This window comes from Grammomys surdaster, unplaced genomic scaffold (assembly GCF_004785775.1).
Source record: "Grammomys surdaster isolate TR1022 unplaced genomic scaffold, NIH_TR_1.0 194, whole genome shotgun sequence".
NCBI lineage: Eukaryota > Metazoa > Chordata > Mammalia > Rodentia > Muridae > Grammomys > Grammomys surdaster.
Window position 1 is genome coordinate 8,735,823 of NW_021604639.1, and position 23,393 is coordinate 8,759,215.

Here is a 23,393-nt window from a genome sequence, read left to right on the forward strand (position 1 = left end):
ATTATCCTTTGAAGTGCTGGGTTTGTGGGAAGATATTGTGCAAATTTGGTTTTGTCATGGAATATCTTGGTTTCACCATCTATAGTGCTTGAGAGTTTTGCTGGGTATAGTAATCTGGGCTGGCAATTGTGTTCTCTTAGTGTCTGTATGATGTCAGTCCAGGCTCTTCTGGCTTTTATAGTCTCTGGTGAGAAGTCTGGTGTAATTCTTATAGGTCTGCCTTTATATGTTACTTGACCTTTTTCCCTTACTGCTTTTAGTATTTTTTCTTTGTTTTGTGCATCTGATGTTTTGATTATTATGTGACGGGAGGTATTTCTTTTCTGGTCTAGTCAATTTGGTGTTCTGTAGGCTTCTTGTATGTTTATGGGCATCTTGTTCTTTAGGTTAGGGAAGTTTTCCTCAATAATTTTGTTGAAGATATTTACTGGCCCTTTAAGTTGGGAATCTTCATTCTCATCTATACCTATTATCCTTAGGTTTGGTCTTCTCATTGTGTCCTGGATTTCCTGGATGTTTTGAGTTAGGAGTTTTTTGCATTTTGCATTTTCTTTGACAACTGTGTCAATATTTTCCACCGTATCTTCTGCATTTGAGATTCTCTCTTCTATCTCTTGTATTCGGTTGGTGATGCTTGCGTCTGTGACTCCTGATCTCTTTCTTAGGTTTTCTATCTCCATGGTTGTCTCCCTTTGAACTTTCTTTATTGTTTCTATTTCTAGTTTCAGATCCTGAATGTTTTTGTTTAATTCCTTCTTTGTGTTTTCTTCCATTTCTTTAAGGGATTTCTGTGATTCCTCTTTAAGGGCTTCTATCTGTTTACTTGTACTCTCCTGTATTTCTTTAAGGGAGTTACTTAATTCCTTCATAAGGAATAATTATAAAATCCTCTATCATCATCATGAGAAGTGATTTTAATTCTGAATCCTGCTTTTCAGGTGTGATGGGGTGTTCAGGGCTTGCTATATTGGGAGAATTGGGCACTGATGATGCCAAGAAACTTTGGTTTCCGTTGCTTATGTTCTTGCGCTTGCCTTTCGCCATCTGGTTAACTCTAGTGGTACCTGCCCTCACTGTGTAAAACTGGAGTCTGTATTTCCAGTTATCTTGCTTATTGCAGAGCTCCTCAGAGTCCAGAGGTCTCTGTGGTCTTATGCTCCTAATCTCCTGGGTGGAATAACTCCTGGGACTCAGGCCACCTCTTGGATCTGGAAATCCTTCTGCTCTGAGTGCAGTGGGTCCTCGATGACTCAGGATTCAGTTTCAGCTGCTCTGAGTGCAGTGGCTCCAGCTGCTCTGAGTGCAGTGGCTCCTGGATGACTCAGGATTCAGTTTCTCAACAGGACAGGAGCAGACCGACTCTGTGTCAGCTGCTCTGAGTGCAGTGGCTCCTGGATGACTCAGGATTCAGTTTCTCCACAGGACAGGAGCAGACCGACTCTGTGTCTGCTCCAGCCCAGAGGACCAGGCAGGGGCAGAAGGGAAGTGGAATTCCGGAGAGGCGGGGTTTGGGTAGCTGCTGTGCCCTGGATGTCCCTGGCTCCCTGATCTATCTCTGGGGTTTAGGGAGTGAGATGGAGTTCTTACCAGCTGCTCTGAGTGCAGTGGCTCCTGGATGACTCAGGATTCAGTTTCTCAACAGGACGGGAGCAGACTGACTCTGTGTCTGCTCCAGCCCAGAGGACCAGGCAGGGGCAGAAGGGCAATGTCTGTTTTTCTATCTTACTTCTCAATTGTTTGCAATTGTTCACCAACACTACTCACTAAACTGATTTTTATTTAGAGTTTTCAGTTAACTTCACAAAGATAGAACATCTCCTTGTTTTTCTGACTTGATATCATGGGCTTATCTGATGTTTACTCAACTTATAAAATCTCGCTGAAGAATACAGAAGGCAAGTGTTTGGGAGGAAGCCACCCTTCAGTGTTCAGTCGCTGAACTGGTTGAGGAAAGTGTCCATGATTGTCAGACATGACTCCATGAGCCATGTTCACTAGTGTGAGACAACATCATGCTTTGGTGAATGTACCATTAATTTAAAAGTCTACTCCCTGTAGGAACTAATGCATACCTTATCCTTCTTATTGTGTAGTAAACCTTCCAAGCACAATAGCAATCTGGATATTATACACTCTTGCACTTTTCTCCCTATAACTTTACACATAATGTGTGTTCAGGAAATCATTGATGAATAAATATTATCAATAACCCTGAACATGTACTGTTAAGTAAAATAAACATCAGATGGAGTCTCTTTGAGGACATAAAGAAGGTTATTATTTAAGAAGTTGATTAATTAGAGAGCTCAAATGGAAGAGTACTTACTTTCTAAGCAAAGGATTCAAGTTCAATCCTCAGAAGGCACATTAAAAAAAAAAAACTGGGCAGTACTTGCTGAACTGGCAGTAGCAAGTACTCATCATCCCAGTCCTGGAGAAACAGAGACAGAAGGATCCTTGGGGCTCCCTAGTTGGCCACCTTAGCCAATGAGAGACCTTATCTCAATGAAAAAGACAGATGCCACATGAGAAGCAATACTTGAAGTTGTCGTCTGGCCTCCACACAGATACATGCTCATCTTCACACATATATTCTCAAAAAAATATTAATGCATCTTATGCCCACTGAATTTGCCAGGCATCAAGGGGATTCAAGAAATATTAAAGTTGAACCTCCATGCACAGGATAAATGTTAGCAATATTTATTCTGAATATCAGAAGGCAGCAGTGTATAATGGCTTTTACCCATACCAGCCACTCATAGGCACATGCTTGTATGAATTTTTGGTTCTATGAAGTCCTAAGGAGCAGTCTTCACATTTTAAAGCAACACATTTAGCTTAAATATATTCCCTATATCTACATATTTTGATAACTAGATAGTCTAAATATTTGAAAATTCAGTTGAGGAAAACATAAATCAAAGACTTAGAAAGACATTTAATGAATTTCTAAGTTTTGCAGAATCATTATATAAATAATAGCCCTCATTATTTTTAAAATCAATTTGGGAATAATGATGAAAAATTTTAATCCTAAGACTTTACTACTTATTGCTTTGCAATTTCCCAGCTTCTTGTAATGTCAGAATGTAAGCCCCTGGTTGACGCCTGTGTGTGGCACTTCAGTTTGAAATGAAGGGATTTATTTTAATTGATTGCCTTTTAATCAGAAAGGTTCTTTGAAATGAATAATCGTCAATGGACATTTGCACAAGCCCTACCTTAGAAGGAGAAATTCACAGGTTGTTATGGGTTGAATGTGAAAATATTCCCCCATGGGTTCAGTGTTTGGACAGTTGGCTCTCAGACAATGGTACTGGCTGGGACAGTTGTAAAATCATTCGGACATGGGACCTTGTTGAAAAATGTAGGCACATTGAGGTGAGGCTAGAGCATTATAGCCAGCCTGGTTCCAACTTGAACTCTTTATCTCTGATTCAGCAACTTATAACAGGCTTCAGGGCAAGCTGTGTTCACTATGGGTGAAGTCATGCCTCTCATGAAAATGTGAGCAAAAATAAATCATTCTTCCCCTCTGTTGCTTTTGTCAAATATTTTGACCCAGAAATCAACAAAGGAATTAATACATAGATTCTCTTTACTCAGCAGAGGCCTAAAGCACCTGGTGGAAGATGACATACAGTTAGGAGAGTGGTAGTTGTTTTTTTGAGAGTTTGTTGTGGTTGTTTCTGTTATTGTTTTAAATAAGAAATATGGTGTGTCAAATCAACCCATTCCTCTAAACAAATATTTGGTTTTGGTTTGGCCCATTAATCAAAGCCATTAAAAGGGCCAAAAAAACACCCACCAAAAGGATAGTTACACATAGTGTCAATTCTCATAATTCAAACATAACGTGTTCTGCAAAGTTACTGTGAGCACAGAATCACATCAGCAAACACTAAACCCTTGCTCCTAAGAGAAACTCAAATTTAACTTCTTGTGGGCAAAAATCACAAAGTTTCAAGCAACGCATAGCCTTGTTTTATATGAACTTCTGTTTTAAAACACATTTCAAGTGCATGTGTCTCATTAACATGGAATTTATGACCAATAGCTCAGTAATTCAGATGTGACCAAAGTGTATCAAACACACAAATTTTCTCCATGAAGCTCAAAACACACTTTAAGCCTCTTATACTTAGGAATTCTAGCCAGAATTTCAGCACTGTGATGGCTACTTTAAGTAATGATATCACTACTAAAGACACACACACACACACACACACACACCCTAAAACTATTGTTCCAAATCTACCACATAGAGCATAACTGTTCAGAGTAGAAGAGCTTAAACAATCACAGAGCAGAACCTGATGACACCTTTAGAGGAACTGCACAGAGGACATCTTGATTTTCCACTTATCTGTGCATGCTTGAGAAAGACTACAGAACTATCCCAAGGATTGATGGCAAAATCATGTCAGCAAATGTTTAAGTATGTAGGAATACAGAATATGCAGACAACATGATTGCCTCTCCTTGCTACCAGAGAGTGAAAATTTAAGTTTCCAGGTAGTAATGAACAGACTAAATCTGGGTGATAGATCTAGAGATCAGATTTGGTACCTGTGTATGTACACACATCTGGATGTGCTATGTGTATGTGTATGTGCATGTAGGTCTGCATCTGTGTGTCTGTGTGTTTGTGTAGGTTTGTGAGTGAGTGAGTGAGTGAGTGAGTGAGTGAGTAAGTGTGTGTGTCTGGGTCCGTGTGTGTGTTTACGTGCATGTGTGTATGTGTCTGTGTGCATGTATGTCTATATATGTTGTCTGTGTCTGTTTCTGTGTGTGTGTCTGGGTCTGGGGAAGAAGTCTCTGTGGGGGATCTGAAGCTGAGTCGGGGTGTTACTAGGGCTTTTAAAACCTCAGTGTTTAGGTTAAGGCTCATTCTTGATTCAGCTAAGGACATGATTGTACAATATCCCAAATTTCAAAATTTCCCCAAAACTGAAGTTAGATTATTTTTCTCATCATGATGAAAGAATAACTGACAGAAGCAACTTCAGGGAGGAAGGCTTTAGTTTGCCTGTAGCCCCAGGTGATGCCCCTTTTGCAGCAACAGAAGGTTCTTCACAGCTTGCTCACATCTTGGCAGGTCAACAAGAAGGGAGGAACTCAGAAACAGGACCTGGTTCAACACTTGCCCACAATGGCCTACAATCAGGTAAGCCCATGTGTCAAACTTCTCTTACCTCCTGATGCATTACCACCAACAGGGGACCAAGTGTTCAAACACATGAACCCAAGAAGGACATTTTGAGTTCAACCCATAAAAGACTTTTCCACAGGTTGAGCCATCAAGCATTGCAGATAATCATGGCTATTGTGAAGAGAAAGCATGTCTTTAAAATAAGGTATAGCATCAGCTACTCATGAGGTGTCTCTTAAGTGTTCTCACCAATGCCCAAGGTCATAAAATGCTCTTCCCAATGTGCTTAGGAACAGAAACAAAATGGGACAGGAAAGAGTGAAAGGTGTATACTACAAACTCAAAAGATGTTCAAAGTTTGCAGTCAGCAATTTCAAAAACCTAAAGGGGGCTGAGGGAACAGAGAAATATTCAAACATCATGGCGTGTTTCTTTTAATATATAATATGTATGGCATTTCCTCATCTTAAAAACACAAACTACCTCCTACTGATGATCCCCCAATGACTTAACGTTGATTCTGCTTCTGTAAAACACACTCGTAAATCTCTCCTAATCACACCTGAGGCTCATCACATCAGAGCTGCCAGACACCACCTCGAATGTATCAGAAGGACTGAGCTGCATGCCGGTAGAATAGCAAGCACCCTCGAGTGTGCACTGGTCTGTGAAACTAACTGATGAACATTTGCCACTTACTCTGTATTGATACAGATCAGCTTCCAGCTCAGGTCAGTGACAGGAATATGAAGTCTCTGGCTGTCTATCCTTCCATCCTTTAGTAATGAAACCTTTCTCCCTTGTGAGCTTTGTAATGAGCTTATTCTAAAACTACCCCATCCCTGACTACTTGAGAAACAGAGGTAGTTGTAGATCTGTGTTTAGCCGAAGGATAAACCCTATTCTCTGGGTAAACTGACCAGTTTAAGGCAAATGGCATAAGCATTTTAGGAATGACATTTGAGATAAAAATGCTAAGAATGAATCCCTCTCTTCTGGTTTGCAACTTAGTATGGTTATTTCCTATTTTCCCACCCTGTGTAAGCATCGAGAAGCAAACAGAGCAAAGCAAACCCCAGCCACTGGAAAGGGGCACAAAGCTCCAGCCACACAGTGAGCCCAGGGACAGCCAAGCTCCTGTCAGGTCCATTCCAGTCTTCCCAATTATCCAGGCCAAAAATTAAGACAAACAACAAATGTTGTTGCTCTAGTTTATGTTGTGTTTCTTAATCTTTAGGAAACACAATTCTTACTAAGAAATAAAGTACCCAAATTTCCACTGGACTTCCTGACACCTTTCTTGATGTTGAGGGTCAAATTCAGTGCAGTTCTGAGAGCAGCAATCTGTGCCATGTTTCATATAATAGAAATCACTTATGCATGTAATTAACTCAATAACTGAGTTCTGTTTGGGGGTGTTTTTGAAACAGACTTGCATGTAGTTCAGGATAGCCTCAACTTCATAACTGAGGCTCACTTTGAACCACCGATCCTCTAGCCTTTCTCTCCTAAGTGCTGGATTACAGGTATGGCCTGCTAAAAAGTTCTTACTAGGACCTAATTGTTTAAAAAAAATCATATAAAAATTTCTATATATATCACATAGCCTATGCATGCAACATATTTTCACTGTTTTTATACATTAAATATGCCTGTTTATTCTAAGCACACACCCAAGAAACATTGTGTATTATGCTTCATTTAAAAAAAAACTATGCAATTTCAAGTAATTTTTGATATGTCTAAACATAATAATAAAAGGTTCCTTACTTTAATTCCTTCAGTGTCTGCTGCTGGAATTGATAATCATAGTAAAATGACTAGCAGTTAGAAGTAAATCTCTATAAAAACCAAAGTGGTTTTTGTTTATTTTTAAAGCCATTTTATGTGTTTGTGTGCGTGCCTGGGTGTATGTATGTGCACCACAATTCAACAGGTACCTAAGAAGGCCAGAAGAGGGCTTTGGATCACTGCAAATGAGATTATATCGGTTTGTGAATGTCCTAATGTGAATGCTGGGAACAGAACCATGGTCCTCTGCAAGAGCAGCAATTGCTTTTAATTGATAAGCCATCTCTCCAGTCCTATGTCCTATTTTATTTTAATTATTATAAACACACATGGAACATAATTATCACAATGAAAATATGCTGAGTAATCATATCAATAGTAAAAATGACTAGATTCTCAATGTCTCCCTAATTTATTCATCACTATGCAAGCTAGCCTATACAAATCTCTACTCAGAAGAAAATCCCTCCTTTACTTTCCTCTGTCTAAAAATACACAGTAAGTTTTCCCTTTCCACTGGCATGCTGATTTCCCAAAAGAAATCAGAAGCAATATATAGAGTGTAATCTCATACTAGAAAATTACATTTAAGAAAACTCTAAGGTTTATTCGGGGTCTCCCATCTTCTACCTGCCAGGGCAAGTCATTCCTGTATGAAGTATGCATGCTGATGCTTTCTTAAATCTATGCGGTCTCTGATTCAAGGGAGCTGCCTTGTGACATCATAAAGGATCATCTTATGTGTCCTATCAGCTTGCCTGAGAGAATAGAAGAGACCTTCATAAATTCTCCCTTTGCATAAGAAATTTTTCCAGCTTCCTTCCTGTAGCTTGCAAAATGACTAAAGACACATTGGATTGTTGTGATTCTAGGAGTGCATAACACATCTGCTACAAAATGAAACAGGTTTTTCATTCCTGAAGGATACTGTCAATCATTGAAAGCTCTTTACAGTCTCTTCTAGTGGAGTCAGTATTTTATTCTTTGCTAGATATATTCTCCTTTTTTGTCAGGAGTTTGGGTTGGTTTTTTTTTTTTTTTTTGAGTATTATTACCATGTCTTCTACATTCTCCAAAGTAATAGTGGTATGAAATATTTTTGGAAGCTTATATTTCATATGTATACAGGTTTAAAGTCCTGCATTTCAGCCTTCTAAGTACGAAGCCTCGTTTGCAGACAGGTTAGAGCTACGCATGCATCTATCTTTTTTGTTAGGAATTTGTCTTAAAAATGGAATTATCTAAGAAGCCTGGATTGTACTATACAAGGAATTAAAAGATGTGCAAAATAAATGTAAGAAATTTCATAGTGTTAAAGCAAAGCAAAAGCCTTTTATTACATGTACACCACCACTCAGTCTGATTTAGATACCACACTGGTGTCTACGACCTCTGACCAACAATAATCAGAAGACATCCCCAGTCAAGGAGCATTCCCAAGAGAAAAGCCTCTCCTACTTCCCAGAGGATTTGTTTCCAAAACATTGTCTGACAACCATTTCATTTGCCACTCTAACTATATGACACTGATGTATGGCCCCTTAAGAGATATTCTGCATTCCCAGGTCTGAGCCTTTATTTTACTTTTGCTAATTTGCATTATTAGGCCTTTATCCTTCCCCATACACACAAAACTTTGTTGTGTCTGGTATTATCTCCCAACCACAGCCCTTCCATGAGCACCTAAAGAACACCCCAGAACAAGGACTGAACTTAACTCCTATGTGTACAAGTCACCATAACAGCTACCAACCTATTAACCACAAAGGGGAAAGCTGCATAAAGAGAGTAAGGGAAACTTGGGAAATACTTTTTGTTCTGCAAGGCAAGCTGTGTGGAAAGGAGGTTGTCAACCATCTTCCCGTTTTCTCAGATGTCTGCTTCCATCCAGTTTGCAAAGCTTAATCCCCTCACTTTCTTTTGTTCCCACCTCCTTTTACATTTTTTTAGAAGGACATTTATGTTCAGTGTGATACTTCCATCATCACCAGGGTTTCTCTGGCCCTAGAGAAACCAGTGTAGATGGACCTGCAAAAGTTCCTTTCCAGCACCTCTGCTTCCACATTAGAAATTCCCTGTCAGGACTCTACCTCTGTGCAGTGCTTTTACTCTTCTCCAATACAACAGTGTCAGTGGCTCTCCTTGTAAGGTTACTTACTGTAAGGAACAAATGTGACACAGATGGCTACAGATGTTCAGTGTTTATAAATTACAGCAGATAGACTTTAATACTGGCTCAAATTGTTACTATATAGAACACAGTGGAGGCCCCACTCAACAAAAATTAGAATTTAACACTTATGCATGCACACAACACACATACCACACACACACACCAACTCTGGAATAGAGACTAAAAAAATGATGTGATTGAGTCAATAAAACTGGGATATATCTTAAACCCAGTAGATATAAAAAAAAAATCATTGTGTCCCAAATGTTTCCATCACAGGTTTTGCCTACGGAGTATTATCTCAAGGAAGACTAGAGATGTCACCAATGAGGAAGCCCAGGAATTTCACACTTCTTGACATATTGTAAGCAGAACCGTCCACACATAATGCATTGAGGATTCAAAGAAGGACATTCACTGTGAATTTAAACGTGACAATAGAAATCAAACAAATCCACAATAGGGATCATTCTATTCACAATATTTTTAAAAATCAACCTGAAGCTTTCCAAGTATTAATGTGATGATGCATGAAATTCAGAAAAAAAGAGGGGGTCACTTTCTCTAGATTATAGGGGTGTAGAAATAATAGATCATCAATTTGATCCCAGGTTTATGAAAACCCGAGTTATGAAAACACGCTGGAGATATCTGAGGACATTGGCATACTTCAGAGCACTGCATAATGGTATCATATCGTTACAAAGTTCCTTTTCTTTTGTACCTGACTCCGTTTGCTAAAGACTGTTTTTCAGACCCATCCACAGTGTGGTTGAAATCAATAACTCAAGTCTTTCTATGGTTGAACCACAGTCTTCATGTGGATAGATCCTATTTTGTTTACCCATTCATCTTTAGAGAGAATTTGGCTAATGTCACAGTTCAGCTTCAGTGAACAATGCTAGTATGAGTCCAGTGAGGCCACGTTTCTTTGTGCAGATACTTCTCAGCTCTCCTGGGTATATGCCAACGAGCTATTGAGTCACATAACACTATTGTCATTTGCAAAATTGCTGCTCCATTTTATGTTACTATGAGAGAAATCTGAGGCTTCCTCCTCAGTGCGTCCTGCCATCTGACCTTTTGTTTAGGATCATGCTAAGAGATTAGAAGTATACGTCAGTGGGTTTGAATGTTTAGTGTCATGGTAACTAACAATTTTGAGACTCTAATCCTGTGCTATTCAGACATATGTGGAGAAATATGTATTCAGCCTCTTTGCCTATTCTACTCCTTTTAAATATTATTTTTATTAAGTTTTTGCATCTTTCCATACATATTTATCATTACACATTGTTCATATCTGGCTCCTGCTTTCTCTTTTTTGCTGATCCCATCTTTTCTACAGATCTTCCCCCCTCTGCTTTAAGATATATTTCTATTTCTTTTGTATAACACATATCTGTTTTTAATGCTGTTTGGAATTATTTTCATCTCTCAGATTTGCTGCCAATATATAGAAGCTTCACGGATTTTGCAAAATAGTTTGACTCGTTAACTCTAGTACATGTTTAGCAGGTTTTGTAGGCCGTTCCACATACGAACTGTTCACCTTTATTACCTTTGACTTATGTTCCTGTGCGGCAGGCACTGTTCTGAGCTCTCTACTGAAGTAAACTCCTTTAATCCCCGCAATAACCCTCAGAGGCAGGGATTATTTTAAACCCTTTTGCACATGAGAAAACTATCTTGCACTCGTTGGAAAGCAAAGCACAGACCATGAAGTTAATTTCTGGTTCATCTTCCATTAGCTTATGAACTAGCCACCCTTGTCTCTCTATCCTTGGCTCATGGGGCAGAACTTAGGATTAGCAAGGGCCCAGACATTGTCTGCATTTTCTTTCTTTGTTCATCCACTACTTTCTCACCGTCGACATAGCTGCTCATAGGCATTGCAGAGCCCATCCTGTTTTGGAAAAACAAGTCCCTGCACAGTTGGAGCAATTTTCTAAAAGTGAGATCCGAAATGCAGCCTTCCCTTCCAGGCTCAGCAGTCAGCATGTATCTATATATCTAATATCTAATGCATATGTAGACTATCACACAGAAGAGCAAGTGTGCAGACATCCCCAATTACAATTGTTTAGCTTATGATTTTATTTTATTTTATTTTATTTTATTTTATTTTATTTTATTTTATTTTATTTTATTTTATTTTATGATGGTACAAGCATTAAGGGGATCTGTATTTCTTTATTCTCCGTGTGTGTGTGTGTGTGTGTGTGTGTGTGTTATGACTGGATGTGTGTATGTGTGTTTGTACATGATTCCTCTTCACCTTATATATTGATGCAGGTCTCTCAGCTGAACCCAGAGCTCAACAATTCACCCAGTCTAGCTAACAAGCTTGCCCATAGAGCTCCTCTCTCTGCCTCCTGATTACTAGGGTTACAGAGAAGATGTCATATGACTGACATTTATATGGGTGCCAGGAATGTGAGCTCAGGTCCTTATGCTTCTGCAGAAGCCACCCACTGAGCCACCTAGCCATATATATATACATACACATACATTTACATATACACACACACACTAAATATATACATATAGTGTGTGTGTGTGTGTGTATATGTGTATATGTGTATGTGTACATGTATACATATACAGGGAAACAGGTAAATATTCCTTCATGTGTTTTATTTAGTACATTTTATTTATTCATTTATTTATTTATTTATTTACTTATTTACTGAGGGTGAGAGGAGTGCCAGCATTCACACATAGAATCAAGTATTTCCTTCCTTATATGTCCTTGAAAATGTAACTGTGGTAGACAGCTTTCATAGCAAGTACCTTTATCCACAGAGTGGTCTCACCAGACCTACCCCACCTAAACTTTTACTATATTGTAAGCTTTGTATTCCATTATTTTACTTGACTGCATGCTCCATAAGAGGCAAGTGAAGCTAATCTTCACTTGTATTGTTGATTAATTAGCCTTTTAAAGATACTACGGACTTATAAAAACATAATACTTATTTTCCTACGTGGAAAAGTATGTATGGTCAAATATCAACCTATTGAACCTGAGTTTCACCTGGGCATTGAGCCAATTAGACACCTCTGGTAAAGCTCACAGCCTTTCTGGTGGTGCTGTGTAAGATGAAATTAAAAAGAAATTAGACAGCGTACTAATATTACTGAGCCAGTGCATGCAGCCACGTTCTCCAAGGGCAACTTGTGGTTCAGATGGATTGATTCTTCCCATCCCAGACATGTTTTATAAATTTTCTGATAGTATATCTAGTTCACATTCGGTTCACTTTCTAATCTGTACAAATAACATTTCTCATCCTTGAACAGTCATAGGACAACTTATTGCCCAAATAAAAATGTGCTCTCCCACCCACGGGCCCCATCTGTAGGTCTGAACCATCCTTTCTGAGCCCCTTTTCCCACAGCTGTCCTTTGTCACCAAAATTAACGTTAACCCCTCTCTTCTTTAGCCTTGCCAATTTTACATAGCCTAGAGTCACCTGAGAGGAGAAAGCTGTGATCTGTGAGCCAGTATGTGAAAGATTGTTTTGATTATTAATTGGTAGAGAAGAGATTAGCCTGTTGTGTGGCACCATTCCTTGGACAGTTGATTCTGGGATGTATGAAAAACCCAGCTATGCATGAGCCAGATCATGAGCTGGCTCATGAGAATAAGCAAGCTAGCAAACTACATTGTCTATGGTTCTTGCTGTATTTCCTTGTCTGTGAGTTAGGTTCCTGGTATCGCTGTATAGAACAGCAAGGCGTCTTACCTTCAATCTTGTGTCTTAAGTTCCTTGACTACCTTCACTGGGGGACTGTGACCTAGAAGCATAAGATGACACCCCTATTCTCCAAGTTGCCTTTGTGGTGTTTGACACAGCAACAGAAAGAAATAGGGCACCCTTTTTTTTTTCTAATAATCCAATCTTACTCGTGAGGGATAGGCCTACAAGAGCTGTAAGTACTACAGTAAGTTAATAGCTAAATAAAAATGTGACCTCCAAGCAGTTCATCAGGAAATGCAAATGAACCATGGCTTTAAAATCACATACTGGTGCTGTCACTATGTTCACAGCTTTGTGATAGGTGGAACTCCATCTCTCTTTCCTGCCTTTGCTTCTAAAAATCTACCATTCTTGCTGCCTTTGAGTTTCTCATTATTCCTGATTTTCTAACACTGAAAACTCCTCATTCATATTCAGGCTACTTTACCAAACTGGAAGAAAAAAATCCAGAAGATTAATGGACTCTGAAGGATGTGCTACTTCTGTAGGACGCGTTGCAGTGTCTGATGCATGAGCTGGACATTCTTTGGCCTTGGATGCTCTAATTGCACACTATATAATAATCAATGTAACAGCATAATCACCCACTTGCTGTGTTTGTTTCAGCGCCTGAGAGCCTTCGCGATTCCTTCAATGGGAAAACTACTGTATATTGATGATCTACAGGACTCCATTAACACACCCAAATTACTCCAACCAGCAACGAGCAGGAGCAAAGATAAGCATTCTCCTTACCGTCCGAAGTGTATTAACTAGTTCTGACTATGTATCATTAGGCTAGTCTGCTGGTCAGCTGCCGACAGGCAAGTACAGTCAAATATTCTTAGAATCCCTCTTCGTTGGTTAGTATATACAAAGACATGACTATGTGTTCATACAAGTAAATGGGGAATAAAAAATAGTTTAACATGAGAACTTGGAGCCTCGGGGAGAGCCTTCTCCTGCCACTCTCCTAAGCCACTGTAATTCCCAACTGCATTTTAAGTGCTTATCCTTGTACTCACAGACATATATAAATCTGAACTCTTTTCAAAGAAGCATCTTTTCTGCGTGTTCAGAGATCATTACAGAAATTTACAACTGGTCAAAATGCAGAGAAAAGCTGACTGTGAGGTTCCCAGCCCTGATCAATACATCAATAACACAACCAAGACACCTAAGGCTTGGGAAAGATCATAGACTAGGGGAGCATAAAGACTAATATATCTGCTGTGAGATAGTGTCTTCTATATATGATGGGAAGTTGCACTAAGTCTCAACAATATGGTCACCTAAGCAAGACCTGCACAATCGCAAAAGCAGTTGGTGTGCCAGTGAATGGAGGAAATCTCAAAAGGCCTCGCCACTCGATGAAGAGCTATAGGCAGTGACTGCTAAGAGAGAGAGAATCAGTCTGTTCCAGGAGCAAGTCTGCTGCTATGTCATCAGTCCCAAGTTGTCAACCCTAAGCACATATGCACACAGGGATATAGAAGGGAGCATAAAAGGGACTGAGGAAGGGGTGTGTGTGTGTGTGTGTGTGTGTGTGTGTGTGTGTGTGTGTGGCCTATGGTGTGTGGTGCATATCTGTGTGTCTGTGTGCCTCTGTGTCTGTGTGTATGTGTGTTGTTCATGTATATGTGGTGTGTGTGTGTGTGGTATGTGTGTGTGGTGTGTCGTAAGTGTGTTTGTGTCTGTGAGTGTTGTATGTGTGTTCATTTCTTCTCCATGTGTGTGTGTTGTATGTGTTGTGTGTATGTCAGTGTCTGTGTGTGTATTTGTATGTATATGTGTGTATGTGCGTGTTGTGTGTGTTGTGTGAGTGGTGTGTGTGTTTCTGTGTCTGTGTATGTTTGTGTCCAAGTGTGTATGTATGGTGTGTGTTTGTGTGTGTGTGTGTAAAACAACAATAATTAATGAAGAAATAAGTTTGAGAACTAGTTGGGGAACAGAAGAGAGAGGTGAAAATGAGGTAAACATATGAAATTCTAAAAGAATATGTAAGGTATATATTAAAAACTTGGTCATGTTCATGGGTTTTTTTTCCACAAAAGACACTTGATTTCCATTCAGTTTTTGTGGAAATCATTTACAGTGGTCATTGGTGTGTGAACAAATCATACCTTGGTAGTTAGAAACCTTCATCAACCACTCAGTCAAAGGGACCTGAGTCTGTTTCTGTTTTTCACTTACTGCTCAGGTAGTTTCCGTAGGGATGCATACTCATCCTTAAGATGAGAAGAATTATCTGTCCCCAAGAAGCCACAGTGAGATTCCAAATGGGGATTACACCCTTCCTGCAATGTTGCCATGGTCCTTTCCAGAGTGTTTTATTGTATCCCATTTCAGATAATATCACAACTCTGAGATAGATAGAGCAGCCATTATTGTTGCTATTTTATAGATGAAGGTACAGAGGTACTTGGTAAGGAAAAGCCCCAAAGTGACATGGCAAATGAATGAAGCTACTCTAGATGTCATATCCCCTGACTACTAGTGCAGAGCCTTTTCACTGTGCTGGGAGACATGTGTAAAAACCACCACAGGTTTCTGCTTCTTCGGTAGAGGAATCAGCTTTCTTTCTAGTAAAAGAAAAAGGTGTGTACTGTCCACAAGCAGGAAGAGCAAAACAGAGGTCTCTTTCTGTCAAAAGTTTACCATTTCTGCTAGGGCAATAGCTCAGGTAGAAGCAGAAAACTCTACTGTAAGACAGCCAGACTATATGCCTGCATTGGTTTAGCACACATAATTCAGGCATCAACCACGTTCCCCACTGCCATCAGTAAGAAATGTTCATTGCCCTGTGAGTTGCAGGCAGACACCTCCAACAGCACCATTTGTTCTGGAGCTTGCCCAGCTTGTACCACGACTTGCATTGTGACACATGTATGCCACACCGATGAGCTGAAGTGAATCCTAAGGTTTCTACACACATGGTAGGGAAAAGAAGGCTTTCTGAGCATAAAGATTCTTAAGATCTGTGAAGAAAGGAATATTCATCCTTTGTGTGCCTGGTGCATGCAGAGTCCAGACAAACAGCCTCAGTGAACCCTTGGGATAGTACCAAAGGTGGTACTTATGATATTAAGCAGTTTAATACTCCATAAAAAATGCACTGGTAGAAATGGCATAGCATTTAGATCACACCATTTCTTTGTGTGTATGTGCACATATCCTCGTGTGTGTGTATGTGTGTGTGTGTTCGTGTGTGCGCATGCGCTCACACACACGTGCATGTAGAGCCCAGGGTTTAACATTGGCTGTCATTCCTCAGGAGCTAGGCCCCTTGTTTTTACAATGTTTAACTTTATTTATCATTTCTGGAGGGCTGATGTAAGGGGTGCGTGTATGTGCATGTATACTATGATATAGGTGTGGCACTTATGATGCAACTTTCTCAATTGGTTTCTCCCTGAACCTTTATGTGGGCTCTGGGAATCGACTTCTAGTCATCAATCTTTAGCAGCAAGCCCTGTTATCCACTGAGCCATCTCACCAAGCTACACAGAGTTTTTGTTTGTTTGTTTGTTTGTTTGTTTGTTATCTTGTTTTGGTTTTTGAAAATGGAATCTAATTTGACGAGGCTGACTTATTAGGAATCCCCAGATGAATAAATGATCGGGTCTTATTTAAGTTCTGTGTGATACAAAATATTACACTCAGCCTTCCTTCTACTTCTCATCTGCAAAAACAGGATTCAGAATAAGAATCAGGGAGTTTCGTGAGGTCGAATGAATTTATGTTACGTACTCTGCAAACATCCCAGTACATCATCCTGGTGTCTGTCAATTACTGAGTACTGTAAATGTCTATCAATTAATCACATAAGTCCCTGTCACAGACTGCCTCTATTATACTATGCAGGCAGAAAGCCCGCTGTGCTTAGAGAAGTTGGTTCAGTAAAGGGTAGACAGGTGAATAATTTGAGTCATAGAAGAATAAGTATCTGCCTTAGCCTGGCTGGAGAAAGGTAATGGGCAGTGATAGAAAGGTCTAAGGTCACTCAATTCTTCTATAATGAGAATAACTATGTGTGCTTCAGTGCATAAATTTTCATGCAAGAAGGCAAAGAGCTCTGACATTCTATCATTCTCCCTCCAATAGCCTTGCGTAGCATGTGTAGTGATAAGCCAGTGGCCACTGGCTAAAAAGTATTTTGAACTGAAATGATAATTCTGAGGCCTTTGCACCAAAGACAAAAGGTCACATCTGTATAGCTCACTTATGGCAAAATGAACTGCTGTTTGTCCAACAGCATCTGTGTCTCCATTGTATATCGGCCTCTAGTAATCCCACAGGCCATGAAAAGCCAGCTCATCTATAATTCAACATTTGCATTTTTGTTATTAACCCTTCACACTAAGCACAGCTTGGGGATTCAAAGGTCAAGAGAGGGTAGACATGCTAAAAAGAGAAGGGCTAATCGAAGGACATCCACTGTTGGTTACCTAGCATTGGGCTCCCTCTAGTGGCTTCATGGTTTTATAAAGATTTGCAAGCAGAGACTTTTTTTTAAAGGAGGCATTAAGGTAATTTTTTTAATAAGCTAAGTAATCAATAAAACAACACTCAAGAAGAAATCCACTATAGCAAATGATGGTCTCCTTTGTGGCATTTATGAATGAAGTGACTTAAAAGAAAATGATTTTATTGAGATCCCTATCAGTTGTTGATCTTAGAGCCTGAGCCACTGGAGTTCTGTTTAGGAAATTTTCCTCTGTGTCAATGAGTTCAAGGCTCTTTCTCACTTTCTCTCCTATTAGATTCAATATATCCAGTTTTATGTGGAAGTCCTTGATCCACTTGGACTTGAGCTTTGTGCAAGGTTACAAATATGTGTTTATTTTCATTTTTCTACATACTGAGAGCCAGTTAGACCAGCACCATTTATTAAAGATGATTTCTTTTTTCCATTGTATATTTTGGGCTTCTTTGTCAAAGATCAAGTGTCCATAAGTGTGTGGGCTTATTTCTAGGTCTTGAATTCTATTCCATTGATTGATCTGTCTGTCTCTTTACCAATACCATGCAGTTTTTATAACTATTGTTCTGTAGTACAGCTTGAGGTCAGGGATGGTGATTCCCCCAGAAATTCTTTTATTGTTAAGAATTGTTTTTGCTATCTCAGATTCTTTGTTTTTCCATATGAAATTGAGAATTGTTCTTTCTGTGTCTGTGAAGAACTATATTGGAATCTTGATAGGGGTTGCATTGAAAAAGCTACTGTAAGGCAAAAGACATAGTCAACAGGACAAATAGCCAACCTACAGTTTGGTGGAAAAAAATCTTTACTAACCCCACATCCAGTAGAAGGCTAATATCCAAAATAAAGAAAGAACTTAAGAAGCTAACCCCCCAAAAAAACAAATAACCCAATTTAAAACTGGGGTACAGAGCTAAACAAAAACTTCACAACAGAGGACTCTAGAATGGCTAATAAGCACTTAAAGAAATGTTCAAAGTCCTTAGTCATAGGGGAAATGCAAATCAAAATGACCCTGAGATTCCACCTTACACCAATCAGAATGGCTAAGATCAAAAACTCAGGTGACAGAATATGCTGGCGAGGATGTGGAGAAAGAGGAACACTCCTCCATTGCTGGTAGAATTGCAAACTGGTACAACCCCTCCGGAAATCAATCTGTCAGTTCCTCAGAAAATTGGAATAGATCTACCTGAAAACCCAGCAATACCACTCTTGGGAATATACCCAAAATATATCCACTATACCACAGAAACATATGTTCCACTATGTTCAGAGCAGCATTATTTGTAATAGTCAGAAGCTGGAAACAAACCAGATGTCCCTCAACCGAAGAAGGGATACAGAAAATGTTGTTTATTTACACAATGAAATATTATTCAGCTATTAAGAACGAGGACATCTTGAGGTTCACAGGCCAATGGATGGAACTAAAAAATATCATCCTGAGTGAGGCAACCCAGACCCAAACGGACATGCATGATATGTATTCACTAGTACATATACAATACACAGAACTCAAAAAGATTAACAAGCAGAAGGTCCAAGTGAAGATGCTTCAATTCTACTTGGGAGGGGGAAGAAAATAATCACAGGAGGCAGAGGGAGGGAGGGACCTGGGTAGGAGAGAGGAAGGGAGAAGGGGGAAGAGAATCAGCAATAGGGGGAGGACAGGAGAGAATCCCAGAGGGCCAGGGGAATGAATGGAAATATGCAGCCTCAGGGGTCGGGAGGTTGGGGAGACCTTCTAGAAAGTACCAGAGACCTTCAAGGTAAGATACTCCCAGTACTCAATGGAAGTGACCTTAGATGAAATGCCCAACATTGGAGAGAGGAAACCTGAAGAGTCCACCTCCAATAGATAGACAGGGCCTCAAGTGGAGAGATAAGGTTGCCAACCCACAGTCAAAATTTCTGATTCAGAAGTGTCCTTGTCTAAAAGAACTACAGGAACAAAAATGGAAAAGAGGTTAAGGGAAAGGCAGTCCAGCGACTGGCCATCTTGGGATCCATCTCATGGGGAGGCACCAAGGCCTGATACTATTACTGAGTCTATGATGTGCTTACAGACAGGAGTCTAGCATGGCTGTCCTCTGAGAGGCCCATGCAGCAACTGAGTGAAACAGACACAGATACTTAGACCCAACCATCGGACTGAAGTCAGAGACCCCTATGGTTGAATTAGGGGAAGGATGGAAGAAACTGAAGAGGAGGCTGACCCCTTTTCCTTCTAATCCACTATGCTACATTTTCTTTTCTTTCCTTTTTTTTTGTTATTATTAATTTGTTTGTTCACTTTATATCCAGATTACAGCCCCTCTGCCTCCTCTCCTCCCAGTCCCACCCTCACAACCCCCTTGCCTCATTATGCCATTATTCCCTCTCTTTCTCTTCAGAGAACAGAAGTCCCTCGTGGGTATCAACCCTCCCTGGCACATCAAGTCACAGCATGACTTAGTGTATCCTCTCCCAGTGAGGCCAGACAAGGCAGTCTAGTTAGCCAAATTGGATCCAAAGGCAGGTAACAGAGCCCCACTTCAATAATTAGAGGACCCACGTGGAGACAAAGCTGCACATCTGCTACAAATGTGGAGGGGACCCATTTCTGCTTCTGTAATGTAGTTGTCATGTTTGCCTCACATGCTACATTTTCTTAATGAAAGCTTCCAGATTCCCTACACATACTTTTCCCAAATAGTTTTATCTTATGATCTACATTTCTTTCTTCTCTGGATAAATCATTTTCATGCGCACACAGTCACAATATATCACCTTTGATGTTGATATATCATCTGTAACTATACATTTTAGGAGATTCCCTGGAAAAACAAAAAGTTTAGACTTAACTGCAGGTTAAAAAAATTATGGAGACATGCATTGAAATATTTATTGACTATACAGTATGCCAAAACATGACATATAATGGGATATAGTGTGACTCCATTAATATTTTTAAGGCTTTTTAAATCTGACCAATGCTAAAAAGCAAGGGAATAGGTATTTTTGAAAAAAGAAAAACTGACGCTCACTAAAGCTGAACACCGTGGTCAGAGTCATGTCGTGTCTCATACCTGTAATCCTAGTATTCAGAAAGCTGAGGCAAAAAGATCCTACGTCAGAGGCCAATCTGAGCTACACAGTGATTTTCAGGCCAGCCTGAGATACAATTATCATCAAGATTTTGTGTCAAGCAAACAAACAAACAAAACCAAAGTGCAAAGTCAGAAAAAGAGAAAAAAAAAAAAAAAGATTTAAAAACCCAAGAGGGCTGGTGGTGTAGCTCAGTGGTAACACATTTACCCAACAAGCACAAGACCCTAGATGGGTATTGGGAATGCATTATGAATAAAAACAATTGACAAAAGCTGGGTCTATAGCTCAGTTGGTAGCATCCTTATCAAGTATGCATAGAGCTCTGGCTTTTGTGTCCAGCCCTGCATCAAATAAGCATAGTACTTTATTTACCCTTACAAATACAGCACTCAAGGGGAAGTAAAAATCAGAAGCTAATGGTCATCAGCTACATAACAGGTTTATAGCTAGCCTGGACTACATGTGACTCTGCCTTTTAAAAAAATGTAAAGGGATGATTTCTGTTCTTTGGGAGCAGCTCAGCTAATTGAATCTTCTTCTAGGCAGCTCAGCTTGTCTGAGAGTATCTCTCAGCAGTGCTTACTGCTTATTTATATTTATATTTATATTATTTATTTATAATTATATTTGAGGAGTGAGGGGTCTTGTGAATCAGCTCAGTTTCAGGAACTTCCTGGAGCTATTGAGGTATTGAACTATTGTTTGCCTCTTGCCTTTTCAGGAGTTTCCCTGGGGGATGAAGTGTTCTGTTTTGGAGGAAATATCTATACAACATCAATACCAAGTTTCCTTTATATAAGGTCTCCAAATTGACTGATACTATTCTGAAGTATTCCGTTCAAGGATTCTATAGTATTTAGTGGACAAAGTTTGTAAACTTAGGTTACAGAACCAAATGAAGCTCATTAACTTGACTTCATCTTTAGTAGATAAAGCTCACGGCATTCACAGAATCTGTGGGTCACCTGTGAAAACAGATTTGAAGGATATATATTTTTTCCTATATCAAGTAAAACCAATTTTAGAAGAGAGTATTATTTATATTGTGGTCAACTGTAAAAGAAGCTGCTGATCAACAAAGGACCAGCTAGGATACCACAGAGCAACACTTGAAAATTCTCTATTACTATAAAATTTTAAAATAGTTAAAATGTTTTACGATTTATATGAGTACACTATAGCTGTCTTCAGACACACATCAGATCCCTTTACAGATGGTTGTGTGCCACTATGTGGTTGCTGGGAACTGAACTCAAGACTTCTGGAAGAGCTGTCAGTGCTCTTAACAGCTGAGCCATCTCTCCAGCCCTAAAATAGGTCTTTTTAATAAAAGATATTTTTCCTTTTATTGAAAATAGATTATTTTCTCATACAATATATGCTGAGTATAGTTTCCCCTCCCTCTACTCCTCCCAATTCCTCCCGACATCCCCTCTCCTCCAGGTCCACTCCCTTTCTGTCTCTCATTAGAAAATAGTAGGCTCCTAAGAGATAACAACTGTACAAAACAAAATAAAATATAAAATATAGCAAAAACTTTCATATCGAAGTTGAACACAGCAACCAGCAGGAGAAAGAGTCCCAAAAGCAGAAACCCATTCATTCTCACACTCAGGAGATGATTCAAAACATCCTCATTACTTATATGATTAAAACACCCACCTATTAGTGTTGCTTGCCACCCCAACCAAGACCCTTGGGGTCAGGGGTAAGAAAGCACAGAGTCAAAGACACAGACTCCTGGAGTCAGGCAAGTGGCAAAAGCAGATTCTTTTATTGCAGGAACTGGGTAAACCTTTATACCTGCCTCTCAGAGTCTCATTGGCTCTCAAGGAGCCAGATGTGGTGCTATCACCTTTATACCTGCCTCTCAGAGTCTCACTGGCTCTCAAGGAGCCAGATGTGGTGCTATCTCTTTCTCATTGACATGCTCCATCCTTATTCAGCATCAGCAACAGCAGTCTCTAGCCATGCCAGCAGATTCAAGGTAGGCTCAGAGAGGAAGCATCCGCCGCGCATGTGCCAGCTTTGTGCTGAGCCTGCTTGGCTAAGTTCCTCCTACACTTAAGGAAAAGTATTGAAGATAATTACTCTCTAATCATTTTAGTTTAACAATGAATTTCAGTTCCTTACAGTGATGAAAGTGACTACTATGGGCTTGGGAGATGGCTCAGTTGGTAAAAGGCTTTCTGCACAAGCATGAGGGTCAGAGGTCAGATTCCCCAGCACCCACACGTATGCTGGTAGGCATTGTGGCCCACTGTAATCCTGGTACTTGTGGAGATAGAGACACAGATAAAGCTAGCTACCTAGATTATTCAAATCAGAAATCTCTATTTAAGAGAGATACCTTGCCTCAATATTTACCATGGATGGTGACCAAGGAAAACTCTGAATATCAACTTCTAGCCTCCAGGAACAAATAAACCAGCACATACATATGCACCCATGCATATTCAAACACATATACATACATGCATGCATCCCACCAACACATACACATGTAAAAAGATAACACGAGATAGCTACCACTGATAATATGGACCTTAAATATTGATGTTCTTACCTTACTGATGTTCTCAACTTCTTTTTCTGGAAAAAAAAAAAAAAAAGAGGTGAGGGGAGAAGTAAAATAACAACAGCAAATTTTCTAGTGTTCTTATTGGTAAAACTGAAGGTCAATCATGCCTTTAGTTACTTTATTAAAATAAGATGTTAGGCTTTTTATTAAAAATTTTAATCAAGTCAGTCATTTTATGAATCCCTTTTTTGTAATTTTCTTTTTGATGTATTTTCTTATTTACCCACTTTACATCCCCACTCACTCCCCCCCTTTTCATAAATCTTCAAACGTATTTCCCTCGCTTCTACATTAGTAATTGATGGGTTAAGTTGTTTACAAATATAGAGACTACATCGCCAGAGGGAACACTTAACAACAAAAGATATTCATCA